The 17778-nt window shown below is 39.9% G+C and overlaps 1 protein-coding gene across 4 annotated transcripts in view; it reads left to right on the forward strand.

The window, feature by feature from the left end:
• Nucleotides 1-17778, forward strand: part of LOC309853782 (uncharacterized protein) — a gene marked incomplete at its 5' end in the record, with an annotated part of 62282 nt that overhangs the window by 32499 nt on the left and 12005 nt on the right. For 2 of the 4 annotated variants that reach the window (XM_082712264.1, XM_082712262.1), the window contains one exon: nucleotides 4980-5046. The exons of 1 other annotated variant lie outside the window; for it this stretch is intronic. Of the gene's footprint in view, nucleotides 1-4979; nucleotides 5047-10326; nucleotides 12762-17778 lie in introns of those variants that run through there. One more of the 4 variants, XM_082712265.1, reaches the window with a different exon arrangement.

A 17778-nucleotide genomic window follows, 5' to 3' on the forward strand; every position in this document is an offset into this window, starting at 1 on the left:
TAAATAGTATTCCCTAAATTCAAAAATTTCAGCAGATATATGGAAGTTATATTTTAAGAAAGATCAAATCACACTTATTTTTTTAATTTTTTTAAAGATTTTATTAATTTGAGAGAGTGGGCGAGCACAAATAGGGGGTGGGACAGAGAGAGAGGGAGAAGCAGACTCCCCACTGAGTAGGGAGCCCCACACGGGACTTAATCCCAGGACCCTGAGGTCATGACCAGAGTTGAAGGCAGAGGCTTAACCAACTAAAGAGCCCCAAATAAAACTTTTAAAGATAAAGAACATAATGTGTGTGATGAAAAATACAATGGATGTGTTTAAAAGCTGATTAGATATTGCCAAAAAAAAAAAAAATAATAAGATTAGTGACTTTGAAGGCACAGTGATAGCAACTGCCCAAAATGAAACAGAGAGAAAAGAGAATTCAAAAAATATCATGGAGCATCAGTGAGCTGTGGGACAATTTAACAGTAATTGGAACTTCCTGAAGGAGAGAAGTGGGATGAAGAGAAAAAATACTGAAAGAAATAATGGTTGTTGCGAATTTGATGAAAACTATAAACCCACTGGTCCAAAAAGCATGGCAAATCCTAAGCACAAGACACATAATAAATTGTTCAAACCAGTTATTAAGAGAAAAACTTAAAAGACATCAGACATGATATACAGAAACAAAGACAAGAATTCCAAATTTTGGGTGCCTGGGTGGCTCAGTGGGTTGAGACTCTGCCTTCAGCTCAGGTCATGATCTTAGGGTCCTGGGATCGAGGCCTGCATGCTTCCCCCTCTCTCTGCCTCTCTGCCTACTTGTGATTTCCCTCTCTGTCAAATAAATGAATAAAAATCTTTAAAAAAATTCCAAATTTATTATTGGACACAATACAACTGAAAAGAGAGTGTAACAACATCTTTAAGGTCCTGAAAGGGGAAAACAATAACTGTCAGCCTAGAATTCTCTATCAGGGAAAATATCTTTCAAAGACAAAGGTGGACTTAAACTGCTGGTGGGAATGTAAGCTGGTGCAGTCACTCTGGAAAACAGTATGGAGGGTCCTCAGAAAGTTAAAAATAAAGCTACCCCATGGTCCAGCAATTGCACTACTAAGTATTTACCTAAAGGATACAAAACTATGGATTTGAAGGGATATACATGCACCTTGATATTTAGAGCAACGTTATCAACAGAACGAGCCCAAATGTCCATTGACTAATGAATTAAGTTGTGGTATATATGTGTACAATAGAATATTACTCAGCCATCAGAAAGAGTGAAATCTTGCAATTTGCAATGACATGGATGGAGCTAAACAGTATTATGCTAAGCAAAATAAGTCAGAGAAAGACAAATACCACATGATTTCACTCATATGTGGAACTTAAGAAACAAAACAAATGAACATATGGTGGAAAGACAGGAAGCCGACTCATAACTATAGAGAACAAACTGAGGGTTACTGGAGGGGAAGTGGACGGGGTGGAGGGTGCAGAGAGAGGATGTGTTAAATGAGTGGTAGGTTAAGGAGGACACTAATTGCGATAAGCACTCGATGTTGTATGTAAGTGATGAATCACTAAATTCTACATCTGAAACTAATATTACACTGTATGTTGACTAACTGGAATTTAAATAAAAACTTGACCACAAAAACAAAAGTGGAATAAAGAATTTTTCAGACATACAAAAGCTGGAGTTGGAGGAATTCATCATAAGATTTCTATTTCCACCTTTCCAATCCAAAAGCCTTTTATTTCTTTTTCTTGTTTTATTGTGCTGGGTAGAAGCTCTAGTAGCATGTTGAATACAGAACAGACATCCTTGTCAGGTTTCTGATCTTTGTAAATCGTCTTTTTATCAGATTCTATTTAGTTATCCATTTTGAATATACTGTTTACTAAGGATCAGACCAATTTTTTTCCGTAGGTGGAAGGCAAATAAGAATCTGAGGATAGAAATTGCAGAAGACCAAACATGACTTGACATTAAAAAACAGAATAAAAACAAAAGCAAAAAGATACTTTCTAATATGAGAACCATTAAAAAATAGCAATGTCGAAATGGAGAAAATACCTTTCTTGAAATTCCAGAGGACCACATCCTCTAAATAGTGTAGTAGCGATTTTCATCCTACATGGGAAAAGAAACCACTTGACTTCTGCAGTTTCTGCTGTTTCCTTATAGTTGTGATGATCCTGTAATAATCTGAGGCCACATGATGTTGTTTCAAAGAAGAGAAATTGTAAACGAAGTATTTAAATGATTATGTACATTATGTACTTATGTATAGTGTTACATATAGGCCATCAATATATCACTATTTTTTCCCGAGCTTTTCTATAGTTTATTAAAGCCAAAAATTTCTGTAGCTTTGTTCTTCAATTTATTAACTAGATTCCATCTTTCTTTTAAAAGACTTTATTTTTTTTTTAATAGAGCATTTTAGGTTCACAGTGAAATTAAGAGGAAGATCTAGAAAATACCATATACTTCTGACCTCCACATGTCTATAGCCTCCCCCCCATTATCAACATGCCCCAGCAGAGTGGGACATTTCTTATAACTGATGAACTTACACTGACACTTCATATTCACCCAAGTCCACAGTTTACATTAGTAAACTCTTGGTGTTGTATAATCTATGCATTTGGATATACCACTCTTTTTTTTTTACAGAAATATGTTCAAACTGTATTTAAAATGCCCTCTGGAAATTATTTTCAGGGAATCTTTAGCAGCCACTTCATTGTAAATTCTCAGTGATTCACTGCTCAATAAAGAAGTTCCATTGCACCAAGTATTGTACCTGCGAGGATTCATGAAGCTTGCTGGAAGAAATTCTGGAGTTCTGCTGGTCCTGGGTGTGTTTGTTTATTTGCTTTGGTGGATGTCTCTCTGACCTCTTTAGGTCAGTGGGAAAAGAACAAAGGCCTCTCCTCTTCCTGATTACACCATGAGGAAGCCCCAGGTAGCTGAAATGAGAATGCTTCAAGATACAGGAATAGATACATTCCCATAGAGAAAATAGGACAAACAACCAATTAAGTCCTGAACACGGGAGGAAAGAGCAACCTAACAGCTCTGGAAACCAAAGCAGTAAATCGAATGAGGCCTGCGAAGGATCTGTAGTGTCAAGCTTAAATCTGGGTTGACATTCCAGATAATCTGGTAATAATTAATAATGGATGAAATTTAGGTAGATTGAGATTCCATTTTTACCTAGTCATTCATATTTTCTTATTTATGAATTAATATATGAAAAGGTGTAAAATTCAAAGTTAATCTACCCTTTCACCTAATCACTGTAACCTTAATCAATCAAGTCTGGTACCCAGAGGCAACTATTACCACCAGTTTCAGATGTCTCCTTCCAGAGATAATCTATGAATATACAAAATGGGGTGGTGGAGAGTAGGGTGGGGGCATAATTGCAACACAGTGGACACACTGTTCTCTACCTCACATTTATCTTTTAACAATGTATCTCTGAGAAATGTCCTATTTGTACATAGAGTTCTGCTCCATTTTTTTTTTTTTTTTTATTTAGAACAGCAGCACAGTTTCCATTGTGTGGAAATACAATTATTTATTGACCAGTCTGAAAATGATGGATATTTAGATTGTTTCCAGTCTGTTGCTAGCATTTTTTTTTTAAATTGTGAGACTTAATGATGCCTTTAAATGAATGTGCTCAATAAAATGGATCACCTGGGAAATAATACTTCATACCTACAAAATGAGCTAAAATAGAAGATTAGAATACTTAATGAAAAGGACTGTGGAAAAACAGGCACACAACAGATACATAATATGTATCTGTTGAAGTGTCATTGCATTTATTCTCAAACATTGCCATTCATCAGAATTTCTTTAGTTTTCTCTCAAAACACAGATGCTTGGGTTCCCTGCTAGAAATTTTGATTTGGAAAGACTGAGTTAAGTTCTCTATACCTAGAAGCGGGGGTTGACAGAACTACCATTCTAACCCCAGGCTTAGATGTGCAAATATTCGCAGCTACCCGCACTCCAAAATTAATCCTTAGAAAAAAATGGCCTTTATAGACCTTGCCTCATGAATTCAGCCTTTTTAAGGGATGGTATGACTTCATTTCTTGTTATTACACATTAAACATTTTTTTAAAAGAATTTATTTATTTGACAGAGAGTGAGAGAAGGAGAGAGAACACAAGCAGGGGGAGCAGCAGAGAGAAAGGAGGAAGCAGGCTCCCAGCTCAGCAGGGAGCTGGATGTGGGACTCAATCTCAGGATCCTGAGATCATGACCTGAGCTTAACCCACTGAGCCACCCAGGTGCCCCCACATAAAACATTTTTTTATGGGAAAAAAAACCCACAAAAAGTTGATTATGTATTGACACAAATTTATTTTTTACAGAAAAAAAACCTCACAAAAGTTGATCTAATGACATAAATCTCGATTGTTAATTATCTTTGCGAAAGTATAATATGTAGTTTTAATGCCTAGGTACACAATAGCTTCATTCTTGTTCCACTTAGCTTTATTTCAGATGCACATTTAGATACTCAAATAGATCACAAAGTTATTATTATTTTTTTAAAGATTTTATTTATTTATTTGACAGAGACACGTTGGGGGGGAACAGAAGCAGGGGGAGTGGGAAAGGGAGAAGCAGGCAGGGAGCCCCATGTGGGGCTCAATCCCAGGAGCCTGGGATCATGACCTGGGCCGAAGGCAGATGCTTAATGACTGAGCCACCTAGACGCCCCACAAAGTTATTATTTTAATAGTTCTGTGCTTACACTGTTTTTCCTTATAGTTTGCAAAAACCAGTCCTTGAGACAGGGCATTTGGGTTGTGTACAGTTTTTCCCTATTATAAATGGTATGTATTTAAATATCATTATTCAAAACTTTTTTCTTTGAATTATTTCCTTATGCATTACTAAAAGAAGCATTTGTACATGAAAGGGATAAAAGTTCTATTACTTTTACCTGTAGAGATTGCTGTACAGAAGGATTCTAAGTCACTGTGTTCTGCAAAATGGACCAGTCTGCCTGCCTTCGCGTAAGTCCCTCCAGCAAGGGCTCTTATTCCTTTCATTTTAATCTAATGAGTGTTGTTTTATTTCTTACCTAAAGAATTTATTGAACATATTTGTCAAAATTATTTTATTTATTTCTTGTTAATTAATTAATGTATTATAATGGTTTAAGTAGACTCTCTCACCAGATTGCCTGGGTTCAAATTCTTGCTCTGACATATGACTTTCAATAAGTTACTTACTTTCTTTGTACCTCAGTACTTCAAGTTTAAAATGGCAACAATGAAAGGAACCTGGGTGTCTCAGTCGGTTAAGCATCTGCCTTTGGCTCAGGTCATGATCCCGGGGTTCTGGGGTTGAGTCCTGCATTGGCCTGCCTGTTCAGTGGGCAGCCTGTTTCTCCCTCTTCCTCTGTCACTCCCCCTGCTTGTGCTCTCCCTCTCTCTCTGCCAACTAAATAAATAATTTTTTTAAAAAATGACAATAATGATGGCACCTACCTCGAAACCATTTTGTGAACATTAAATAAGTTAAATCCTGGGACACCTGGGTGGCTCAGGCAGTTGGGCATCTGCCTTCGGCTTGGGTCATGATCCCAGAGTTCTGAGATGGAGTCCCATATTGGGTCCTTGTTCAGGAGGGAGCCCGTTTCTCCTTCTTCCAGCCTCTCCCCCTGCTTGTGCTCTCTATTTCTCTCTCTGACAAATAAATACAATCTTTAATTATAAATCAATCAATCAATCAATCAATAAGCAAGCAAGTAGGTAAGTAAGTTAGCTCCTTAGAATGATGCTGGTATTTGGTAAGCACCATTTAACAGCACACCATTGTGAGTGTCCATAAATGCTAAGAACAGGGCTATGCTCCAGAAAGAAACTTGTAGGGGTGCCTGGGTGGCTCAGTGGGTTAAAGCCTCTGCCTTCGGCTCAGGTCATGATCTCAGGGTCCTGGGATCGAGTCCCACATCGGGCTCCCTGCTCAGCGGGGAGCCTGCTTCCTCCTCTCTCTCTCTCTCTCTGCCTGTCTGCTTGTGATCTCTCTCTGTCAAATAAATACATTAAAAAGAAAAGAAAGAAACTTGTAAATGCCCCAGACACAGAAACAGTTTCTATGTTCACAAAGCTCACAGACTTGGGGACACAGGCAATTCCCATATGGATAACAGCCATGTGAGAAGTGAACATGGGAAATTCTTTTACCTGAATATTTAATTTTTGCATTAGAGAAACTACGCAAATATTCTGAAATTTGGTTTGAGGTTATATTTTTTCTCCTGTGAACTATTTAGTCACTATGGCAGTGACTTGCCCATGGAGTCTAAATTTTTTTTTTTTAAGATTTATTTATTTATTTATTTGACAGACAGAGATCACAAGTAGGCAGAGAGGCAGGCAGAGAGAGAGGGAGAAGCAGGCTCCCTGTTGAGCAGGGAGCCCGATGCGGGGCTCGATCCCAGGGCCCTGGGATCATGACCTGAACCAAAGACAGAGGCTTAACTCACTGAGCCACCCAGGCACCCCGGAGTCTAAATATCTATTACTGGTGTGTAGAGCCATGTTTTTTAATTTATAAAACCAATGCTTCTTCTGCTTTAGATACACAGGCATGTTCCATCCTCAGGGACACTGATGTGCTGTTCTCTCTGCCTGCAAAGTTCTTCTCCCAGAATCCACATGGCACGTTCCCTCTCCTCATTTAAATCTGCTCAAATGCTGCCTTCTGTGGCAGGTCTTCCCTATCACCCTACTTAAAATTGCAAACTTCATCTCCCAGGACTGTATTCAGCTTCCCTGATTTATTTTTAGCCTTCGTACATTTCACTTCTGTACTAGAAAACATACTTATTTTATGTTCAGTCTCCACCATCAGAGTGTAAGACCCGCAAAGTTGGGAGCTTTGTCTCTTTTATTCTTCACTGGATTCCCAATATTTAAAATAGTGTCCAGCTCTTAGTAGGTGCTCAATACATAATTGTTGAGTAGATAGACTGTCATTTACACAAATGACATTAATATCATAACATATGCATTATTCTGGAACTTACGTTCTCATTGGACTATACATCTTAGGTATCTTTTCATGTCAGTACCTATAGATCTTTTTCATTATTTTTAATGACTGTACAACTGTTCAAAGTAGCACAAACCATAGGGTATTTTTTTGTTTTTCATTAACAGACATTTGAATTGTTTCCAAATTGTTGCTATCACAAAGACTGCTGTAATAAATAACATATCTTTCTTTATACAATTGTGGTTTTCTTTAGGAGTTGAATACTGAGCTTTTGTCCATTGTGTTTATTGCAAATATTCTTCTGTTGCTTACATTTTTATGTTCCTTACGTGGTAAAAATTTCAGATGGAAAATGAGAATAAATCTCCCTCCCCATCGCCCCAGTTCTCCTTGTTTCTCGTGTATCTCGCACAAAGTGCAAATAACAAGCTATGTACCTGAAGCAGAAGTTTTGTGAAAAATATTTTCCTTGCTGTATTCAGTAGACTTTGATACCTTCTGTTCTGTTCTATTAATTTCATTAGAAAAATGCTCATCGGGACCCTTTAAATTGATTTTAAATCATAAGTTCATTGACACCCACAGTATGAAAATCTCTGCCCTCTTCTCCCCTAACCTGTGTTGAACTAATCTATGGAAGCAGACACCTATTTGAGTTTCCTTGTTTGGCAAGCTGGTAGCCTATCAACACAGGAGACCTCCCTTAAACTCTAGTCTAGTTAAGTAGGATCTGGCTTACTTTTCCCTAGAGTTGAGACCCAGCTACCCTACCTGCCAAAAATGAACAAGTGGTCTCAAATGAAGCCACTGCCACAGATGGCAAATACCTGCCTTTGAATGTCACTGCTGCCATGCCTTGTCCACCAGATTGATATTAGCCCCACACAGACCCCACCTGCCTCGATAAACAGGGATATCATTTTAAGACTGTTGGCTCGCTTCCATGTTGATACTGAAGGGAGTTCACTCTGTAGGATGGAACTGTTTCTAGTATTGCTAATGCTTAGAATTAGAAAGGGGCAGAATCACAACTTTCAAAGTTCTGTTTATGCAAATCCCTGCCCAGCCTGAGTTTGGAGGTACGGGGGAAAATGGAAAAGTGCTACTAGGATCCAAATACAGTTGGGGTTCTGGCAGATTCAGGACAGAACTCTGGGAAAGCGGGATGAGGTCAAGTACAGATGGGTACACATGGTACGTTGAAGTAGGCAGTAGCAGAGTGGTGGGTTGCTATGCCCACCTGAGACTCACAAAAGATGACAAGACTCTGTTTCGGTCCCTCCTGCTGGTGGGGCTAGTCTCCTGTCTTGGTCAAGATGAGCTCAAGAACAGGGTGAATCTAAGCCTACAGATTAGGAACATCCATACCTATAGCTGAGAGTCCTAGGGCATGCAGGGCCTCATAGGAAATAATCAAGAAGAAAGACTCCTTAACTTCTACAATCAATCCAGCTGGGAGCACGATTCCTCTCCTTGGCATTTGACTCAGAACCTACGAGGAAATCATACTGGATAAATAATTTAAACGCAAATTGATATGACCAGGACTTGAGCAGATCAGATCAGACAAGCCGATTTTTCTCAATTAGGAAAAGGAAACGCTTTTAAAAAGAAACATGTTCTGTTCCTGGAAAGGGTTTCCTGAAGGGTGGGCTTATTCACTCACGCACCCAATCATTCATTCTTGTATTACGTGGGATGCACTTCCTAATGGCTTCACACCGGCTTGGTCAGATATTCCCCTCTTTTCTCTCTCTTTGGCTATCAGAGGCAGAGGGGCAGGGTTAAGTATTTTTACCACTGAGATACGCAATTTCTTAGGCAGATTGTTTGACTTTAGTGTCAGTGGGGCCCTGATGACCAATGAAAAGTATTCTAGAAGTCAGTTCTACATGACAAGTTTGTTAATTATGCTTTTGTCTTGAGCAGGTGATTCCTTACATGGCAGCACAATAGAGACAGAGATAATGACAAGCTCCTGGAAAAGGAGATTGTAAGAGGTGATAAAATTTAATTCCTAAATCCAGATGCCAGCAAAGATTACTATCCTTCTAGATTTAAGAAATATTTGTCATCCCCGCCCCCCCCCCCTTCCTGCCGACATTCCTTGGAAGCAGCTCTGCCCATCCTGGGGTAGCAGGGACAGGAAGCTCATATTGTCATGGTTCAGTCTGATTTCCAGCATCTCATTTTCATTTCACCTCTGGCAGCTCTCCCTTCCCTATGTTCTGTCAGGCCCAATGTGGAGCTCAGTCTCCTCTCTCTCTTTGTGATTATTTTCCTTCTCTTCCTCACCTCCACAAATCTCACATAAGACATGGAAGTATGCAGTAGAATCCACTGAAGATTTGGGGTGAAATGAAGGCTTATGTAGACACTGGATATTGCTTATCCTACTCCCTTCTTCTCTCCTTTTGGCTCCCCAATCCAAACTCAGGGACCTTCAGCCTGGGGATAGGGGAGATGTTCATGCTTATTTAGACTTATTAAAGCTGCCTAAAAGCCAAAGCAAAGGGTGACTTTCTGCAATTAGCAGCACCCAATAACTGATAGATATTTTGACCTTTCAATCTTTTTTTCTTTCTTTCTTTCTTTTTTTTTTAAGATTTATTTATTTATTTGACAGAGAGAGATTATAAGTAGGCAGAGAGGCAGGCAGAGAGAGAGAGGAGGAAGCAGGCTCCCTGCTGAGCAGAGAGCCGGATACGGGACTCGATCCCAGCACCCTGAGATCATGACCTGAGCCGAAGGCAGCGGCTTAACCCACTGAGCCACCCAGGTGCCCTCAATCTTTTTTTCTAACCTTCCTTTATGAATTGAAACAGTTCATGCCACCCTGTAATAGGGGAAAAATGGTAAGTTGGGTATATTTTTATTTTTAAAGATTTTATTTATTTATTTGACGGATGGAGATCACAAGTAGGCAGAGAGGCAGGCAGAGAGAGAGGGGGAAGCAGGCTCCCTGCCAAGCAGAGAGCCTGATGTGGAACTCGATCCCAGAACCCTGGGATCATGACCCGAGCCAAAGGCAGAGTCTTTAACCCACTGACACACGCAGGCACCCAAGTTGGGTATATTTTTTAAAAACTGTGCTAATATGGATAAACTCTATTTAGTTGTTAATGGATTACATATGGTCATAGTTATTACACTTAAAAAATATAAATTTTTAGTGTAGACAACTGCAAAAAAGAAAACTAAAATTGGCTCATAATTTTCCCAGATTGCCTCTGTTGTTATAATACCCAGATTTTGATGATTTTTTTTTCCCTGCTACTTTCCTTTTCCAGGCTTGCCAGAATTAAAGGGTATTCGTTGGTACAAGGAGAAATGGTACTTTGACCCAATTCTTGGCACCAGATTCAGGGATCACGGATCCTGAGCTGGATCAGCAGTAGGACCCCAAACACCAAATTACAAATAAGGAGCTGGCTAAAGTAAGGCAATGGAAAAATTAAAGGTGGAAATTCTGTGAGGAAATTGTAGAATTAAAGTTTCTGCAAGGTTGAAGCTGACCAAGGCTGATTTAGATGGAAGAGGTACTTATTGAGAAGATATTTGGAACTCACAAAACCATTCAGCAATCTGTAAAGACAAGTTTTGAAGGAAAGCAGTTTCCAGGGAGCCCCAAATTGCACCTTGTCCTTACCAGAACCATTCTGGTCTGGTTTAGTCTGTTTTAAGCAGCTGAGTTTCCTATAAGCATGGTTAATAGAGTAACAAGGAGTGCTTCTTCATGTATATATTTTTTGTTATCAAATATAGAATTTTTTAGATTGTCAAGAATAATATGTACTCAATGATACACTTACTAGCATTAGCAATAACTATATTTAAACAAGCGATTTAAAGCAAGTCTCAAAGAAATTCAAAGATTTAGGTACAGTTAAATATATTTGTCTTTATCTCCTTCATATTTTCTCTCCTATGTTTTCTGAATACAAGCACCAGAACAATTTTCTTTAAAATGCCAATCTCATCATGTTATTTACATGCACAAAATATTTCAGTATTTCCCTGTGCCTTCAGCAAAAATCCAGATTCCTGAGCTGGTGTTAAGATTTCTCTTCAATGTGACAGCCCCAAATCTATCTTTCCAGTAGCATCTACTACTGTTTCCCTACATGAACCTGTAGTTAAAACCAAATGTGTGACTGAGCAAGTCTTGTACTCTTTTGCCTCTGTGCCTATGTTTATACCATCTTTCCCACGTAAAAAACCTTCACCAGCTCTTCTTACCCATAATCAGTTTTTCCTATCTCTAATAAGGAGATCTCATGTTCTGTATGAGAAACCTGCTTTCCTAGCCCAGTTGAGTCAATCCTTTGAATTCTTATAACAAAAACCATCCAACTTTCCAGTTCTCAATGGAGAAGTCAGGGTGTGAGTGGTGTCACCATTTACTACCATTAATCATTTAAGCAGGAGATCATAAATTTTAAAATAACCATTTAGAGGAAGCAATTTTAAAATTCTCTCCCACATTAACCCCACCATCCATCACTTGAGCCTTGATAGATTTTCTGGATGGGGAGCTACTTCTATAGCGCTGGTGACACCAACTGAAGGTCTGCCTAGGATTGTGTCCACTTGTATGACTCTAAGTGCAGAACCTCATCATCCATTAAGCCTGTCTTTTAGCCTAATACTTATGGATCATGTTGGAGAACCAGAGTCTTGTAAGAACATTGAGAGCCTTATGAAGGGATGAAGGGGAGGAGGGGAGGACTGTAGAGAAGACTCTAAATCTGTAATGAGCCAGTAGGGCCCTATGGGGTGGAGATGTTGGAGAATGAATTACAGTTGGGGTGTAGAGACATGTAGGAGGTTAAAACGGAGTGGGGGAGGGATGGTCGAGATCGCTGTGTAACTAAAAAAACCTTGTTTGGGAAGACTTAAGAGATCATCCTCATCTATATTCCTACTTACTTCAGGACTCCCAGGAATAGTTGGGTGGAATGTGAGAGTGAGAGTGGTCAGATTTCCCAAAATTGAAGGTGACAGCAGAGCCATGGCAATGCCATTTTTACCATTACTGACTATTTTATTTCAGACAGGTGTGGCCTGGGACAACATGGGTTATATTCAGATGTGTTTACTTGTCATTTTCAGGCACACAAAAATGATAGGTAAAAATAGTTGTGTTTAGGTGAAAGGATTATGGGTAATTTTTGTGGTAATAGTTTAACACAAATATTGTTATTACTAAACTGTTACCACAAAGTTCAGAAATATGAAAATGTTATTAAACTGGTATCATATCATAAATTTATGTATAATAGATATTCATATATGCATATGTGTGTGTGTGTGTGTGTGTGTGTGTGTGTGTGTATCTCATCAAAGGTACACCTGTGTTCACATTGGTCCAGGACCAATTTCTGACTGGTCACTTTGTGAGTCAGCAATAGCTTCCACGCTAGGGACTGTTGGCCTCCTTCAGATTCTCTTAGGAAAAACCAATGTGGTTGGAGACAGGGAAAGAAAGGATTCCATTAGGACCTGAGTTGGAAGAAGAGAAGCAAGGAGTCACTGCCTGCACACCAAGGAAAAGATAAACAAGAAACTAAATGATACAAGCTTTCTAGAGACCGAGGTCAACGCCTGATAAGATCGAGCTGCAGATGGAATAGTCTTCAGTCCCAACCCCATCCCATGTTTTCCTCCTTTGACCTCATTTTCTTCCATTTCTACTTTTTATCTTTATTAAAGTTTATGAAAGCAACTTTCATTTCTTTGCCTTACTTAGCTCTGTTTTTTGAACTTTCTTTTTTTATTATTTTTATTTAAAGATTTTAATTTATTTATTTGACAGAGAGATAGGGTAAGAGCACAAAGTAACCAGAGCGGCAGGCAGAGGGAGAGAGAGAAGTAGGCTCTCTGCTGAGCAGGAAGCCTGATGTAGGACTCGATACCAAGACCCTGAAATCATGACCTGAGCCAAAGGCAGCTGCTTAGCCAACTGAGCCACCTAGGCATCCCTGTTTTTTGTTTTTCATTTTTTAATTTTATTTTTTCAGTGTTCCAAGATTTATTGTTTATGCACCACACCCAATGCTCCATGCAATACGTGCCCTCCTTAATACCCACCACCAGGCTCACCCAACCAACCACCGCTGTCCCCTCCAAAACCCTCAGTTTGTTTCTCAGTGTCTACGGTCTCTTACGATTTGTCTCCCTCTCCGATTTCCCCCAACACCTTTCTCCTCTCCTTCTCCCAATGTTATTCCTTATGCTCCACAAGTAAGTCAAGCCATATGATAATGGACTCTCTCTGCTTGACTTATTTCACTCAGCATAATCTCTTCCAGTCCCATCCATCTTGATACAAAAATTGGGTATTCATCCTTTCTGATGGAGGCATAATACTCCACTGTATATATGGGCCATATATATCTTCTTTATCCATTTGTCTGTTGAAGGGCATCTTGGTTCTGTCCACAGTTTGGCGACTGTGGCCATTGCTGCTATGAACATTGGGGTACAGATGGCTCTTCTTTTGACTGCACCTGTATCTTTGGGTTAAATACCCAGTAGTGCAATTGCAGGGTCATAGGGTAGCTCTATTTTTAATTTATTAAGGAATCTCCACACTGTTCTCCAAAGTGGCTGCACCAACTTGCATTCCCACCAACAGTGTAAGAGGGTTCCCCTTTCTCCACATCTCCTCCACCACTTGTTGTTTACTGTCTTGTAAATTTTGGCTGTTCTAACTGCAGGCACCCCTGTTTTTTGGAACTTCATTAGCACAGTTAATTTTCTGCCTGTTTCCTGAGCACCAGTCCTTGCTTTATTGTCAGGTGTTAACTGGGGGGTCCTGGACCCCACACAGTGTCCTATAGGCCCTCGGGAGATTTTTCCATATGAACCTGGCCATGAACATGCTGGCTGCCTGTCCCTCAGGCTGCCTGCTGTCTTGCCTTGTGGCTGTTCATCTCTCAGGCAGAAGCTTTGGTACAAACAGAGGCTATGTACAGTTTCATGAATGGTATGGTCTCCCTTCCTTGGAAGACTCAATTCCTATCATCTGTGAGACATGCTCTGCTCTGACCCATCACTCATCAGACCGTAAGAAGCCCTGGGAACAGTGTTCTGCTCCAAACATAGAAGAGGGTGGCTGAAGTCAGGCCCAGGGCTTACTGGGCTTACCGCACTGTGGAGGATTTCTGGCATTTACCATCGTTTAGTCCTGGGCCTCATCAGACTTCCTGAGTCTGAAGCGAGCCCAGTCACTATCACATGACTCTCTCACTCCCACCCCAATTGGCTTGCTATTTCTTAGACTTGTCTGCTGCAGTTACTAAGAAAACCTCACGTGGACCGTAGTGGTTCTTCAGAGCCTATGAGAAAGGCTTCAGAGTCCCTGGGTGGCTCAGTGGGTTAAGCCTCTGCCTTTGGCTTGGGTCATGATCTCAGGGTCCTGGATTGAACTCCACATCGGGCTTTCTGCTCGGTGGGGAGCATGCTTCCACCCCCTTCTCCCTGCCTGCCTCTCTGTCTAATTGTGGTCTTTCTCTCTCTCTCTCTCTCTCTCTCTCTCTGTGAAATAAATAAATAAAATCTTAAAGAAAGAAAGAAAAGCTTCATTCATTGTCTTTACCTGGTCTATACACTACCCCAGGTGACCACCATATCATCACCTAATCACTGTTGGGGAATCTTCGAAGAATCTGACAAAGACCTTGGTCTGGGGTCCAGGTTTTCATCAGTGGGGGCTTTAGGTTTAATTCCTAATACCTTGAGGAAGTATTAGGGCTGTTTAATGCCCCAGCATTGCCAAATAATGGACTTTCTGTTAAACTCTGATGGTGTGAAGAATTTGACTCATCCTACTGTGACCTTGACTTTTTTGGGACCAGAGTGTACAAAGATACTACATTCCCATGAAATCCTGTGGCCTCCAGGTATGTTATAGATCGGTCTTCTCACACTTTAATGTGCATGTGAATCACCTGGGGATTTTGTAAAAATGTAGACTCTGACTCAGCAGATCTGGGTGGGGTCTGAGATTCTGCATTTCTAGCAAGTTCCAGGTAGTACTTATACTGCTGGTCCCAGGACTACACTCCAGCTGCATGGCTTTGAAGGAAAGAGAGCAGAGGAAAAACATTCCAGGATATAATTCCAAATTATATCCTTCTGTGGATATAAGTTTCTTACAGCTGGAAAGGAAGTCACCTTTAAGACAAATGAAAATGGCCTTAATCCACTTGGCCTTTGTAATCTCCTCCCAGACCAATAACATTTCTTTGTGAGCAAGCAGAGATAAGGGAACTGGTTAATGTCCAAAAAGGAATCCAGACATCTGTCAGTATTTGTACCCTACTGCACTTATATTACCTCAAATACTCACCTAAACACACTCATTCCTCACCCACTCACCTAGTGATGTCAATGGTGAGTCAACTCTTCAGGTCCTAGGACAGGCCAGAAGAGATGTGAAATTGTTCTGGGACTGGATAATGGTTAGTTCTGGACAGCTGGAACTTTGAAGAAGGTAACAGGGTTATTTTCTCTTCAATCTCTGCCTGCTGTCTCAATGATAGTTGGCAGCTTGCTGGGCTGGGCACTGTAGGAATCAGAAATAAGTAATAAAACTTTGTCCCTGCTCTCTAGACACTTGCCATCTAGTGAGGAAGACACATGTAGGCAAATAACAATGGAATGATGTATTAACTCTTTAGTAGTTGTATGACAAATGTGGTTTGAACATAGGTGGTAAGGAGGGTAGGGCTAAGGTTTGGGAAAAGATGTAGGAAAGACTTCACAGAAGAGTGGCATGGCAGTGAGGACTTTTTCAGCTGAAGGAAACATGGCAGGGTAGTCTAACCAGAGTATCCTGACAGGCTTCCTTGAGGGAAAGGCTGGGAAGAAAAAGCGCCTCCAAAGAAAAGTTCCCAGGACCAAGGTTTTCCAAAGCACACAAAACCAGAAAGGTGACTGAAAGTGGGGCAAAGGCTCTTGCTAATATTACATAAATATTTGGTCAGATGGAGCTTCTACTGAGGTATGAGGGAAAACCCTCTTATTTTAATGCTTCTCTGAGTTTTTAATAAGTATCGTTAGTAAAGGTAAAGGTAGATAAGAAACAGTTGTTGCTATAATGAAAGGGTGTATTTATGAGAAAAGATCTCAAAGATCTTTTCACCAGAAAGACACCAAAGTGCTCCAGGGACAGGCCAGTTGTCTAGGTTCTGCTGCAATAATAGGGCAAAGGGGCATAATTGCCATCTAGTGGCCCAGACCCACAAATGTGAGCTCCCTTCTAGGCATCCATTGTTTCTTTCTTTTTTTCCACTTTTAGAAAAACTTATTGAGGTATAATTGATATACTCAGGTGTACAACATAGTGATTGACCTTTGTATGAATTGCAAAATGGTTACCATAAGTCTAGTTACCAACTGTCACTTTACAAAGTTAACCAATATGATTAACTATATTCCCTATGTTGTACATTGCATCCCCATGATTTCATTATTTTATAACTGGAGTTTTGTACTTCTCAATCCCCTTTAACCATTTTGCCCAGCATCCCCCCCGCCCCAAGAAGCCCTCCACCTTTCTGGTCACCACCAATCTGTTCTCTGTATCTATGAGTCTGGGTTTTGTTTTGTTTTGTTTGTTTCACATGTAAGTGAAATAATGCAGTATTTGTCTTTCTCTGACTTATTTTACTTGGCATAATACCATCAAGTTTCACCCATGTTATTGCAATTGTAAGATTTCATTCTTCTTTTATGGCTGACTAGTATTCCATTGTGTGTGTATATGTGTGTGTGTGTGTATAATATGTATATTCATGCAACTACCAATGGATGAATGGAAAAAGAAAATAAAGAAGACTTCTTTATCCATTCATCCATTTATGGACACCGAGGTTGTTTCCATATCTTGGCTATGGTGAATAATGCCTCAATGAACATAGACATACATGTATCTTTTCAAATTAATGTTTCCATTTTTTCAGTTAGATACCCAGTAGTGAAATTGCTGGATCATGTGGTAAATTTTTTGAGGAAACTTCATATTCTTTTCCATGGTGGCTACTCCAAGTTATATAGCCATAACAGCACACAACAGTTCCCTTTTCCCCACATCCTTGCCAATACTTGTTATTTCTTGTCTTTTTTATTCTAGCTATTCTGCCTGGGTGCGATAATATCTCATTGTGGTTCTTATTTGCATTTCCCTGATGATTAGTGATGTTGAACATCTTTTCATGTGTCTGTAGGCCATCTATACATTTTCTTCTGAAGAATGTCTGTTGAGATCCTTTGTCCTTTTTCTTTTCTTTTTTAAACATTTACTTATTTACTTATTTGAGAGAGAGAGAGAGTGCACATGTGAATGGGGCGGAGGGGCACAGGAAGAGGGTGAGAAAGTCTTAAGGAGACCCTGTGCTGAGCGTGGAGCTCAATATGGTGCTTGCTGTGGCTCAATCTCATGACCCTGAGATCTTGACCTGAGCTCAAACCAGGAATCAGATGTTTAACTGATTGTGCCACCCAGGTGTCCCTCCTCCGTCCTTTTAAACATTCGATTACTGGGTGGGGGGGTTGTGGGTTTTTTTTTGTTTTTTTATTTTTTTTCTGGTTATTGTTATTGAGTTGTATGAGTTTATTATATATTTTGGATACAAAAACCTTACCAGATATATGACTTGAAATATCTCCTGTTAATTATGTTGTCTTTTTGCTTTATTGATGGTTTCCTCCACTTTGCAGCTTTCTAGTCTGATGTA

Source organism: Mustela nivalis (assembly GCF_964662115.1).
Source record: "Mustela nivalis genome assembly, chromosome: 1".
Classification (NCBI taxonomy): Eukaryota; Metazoa; Chordata; class Mammalia; order Carnivora; family Mustelidae; genus Mustela; species Mustela nivalis.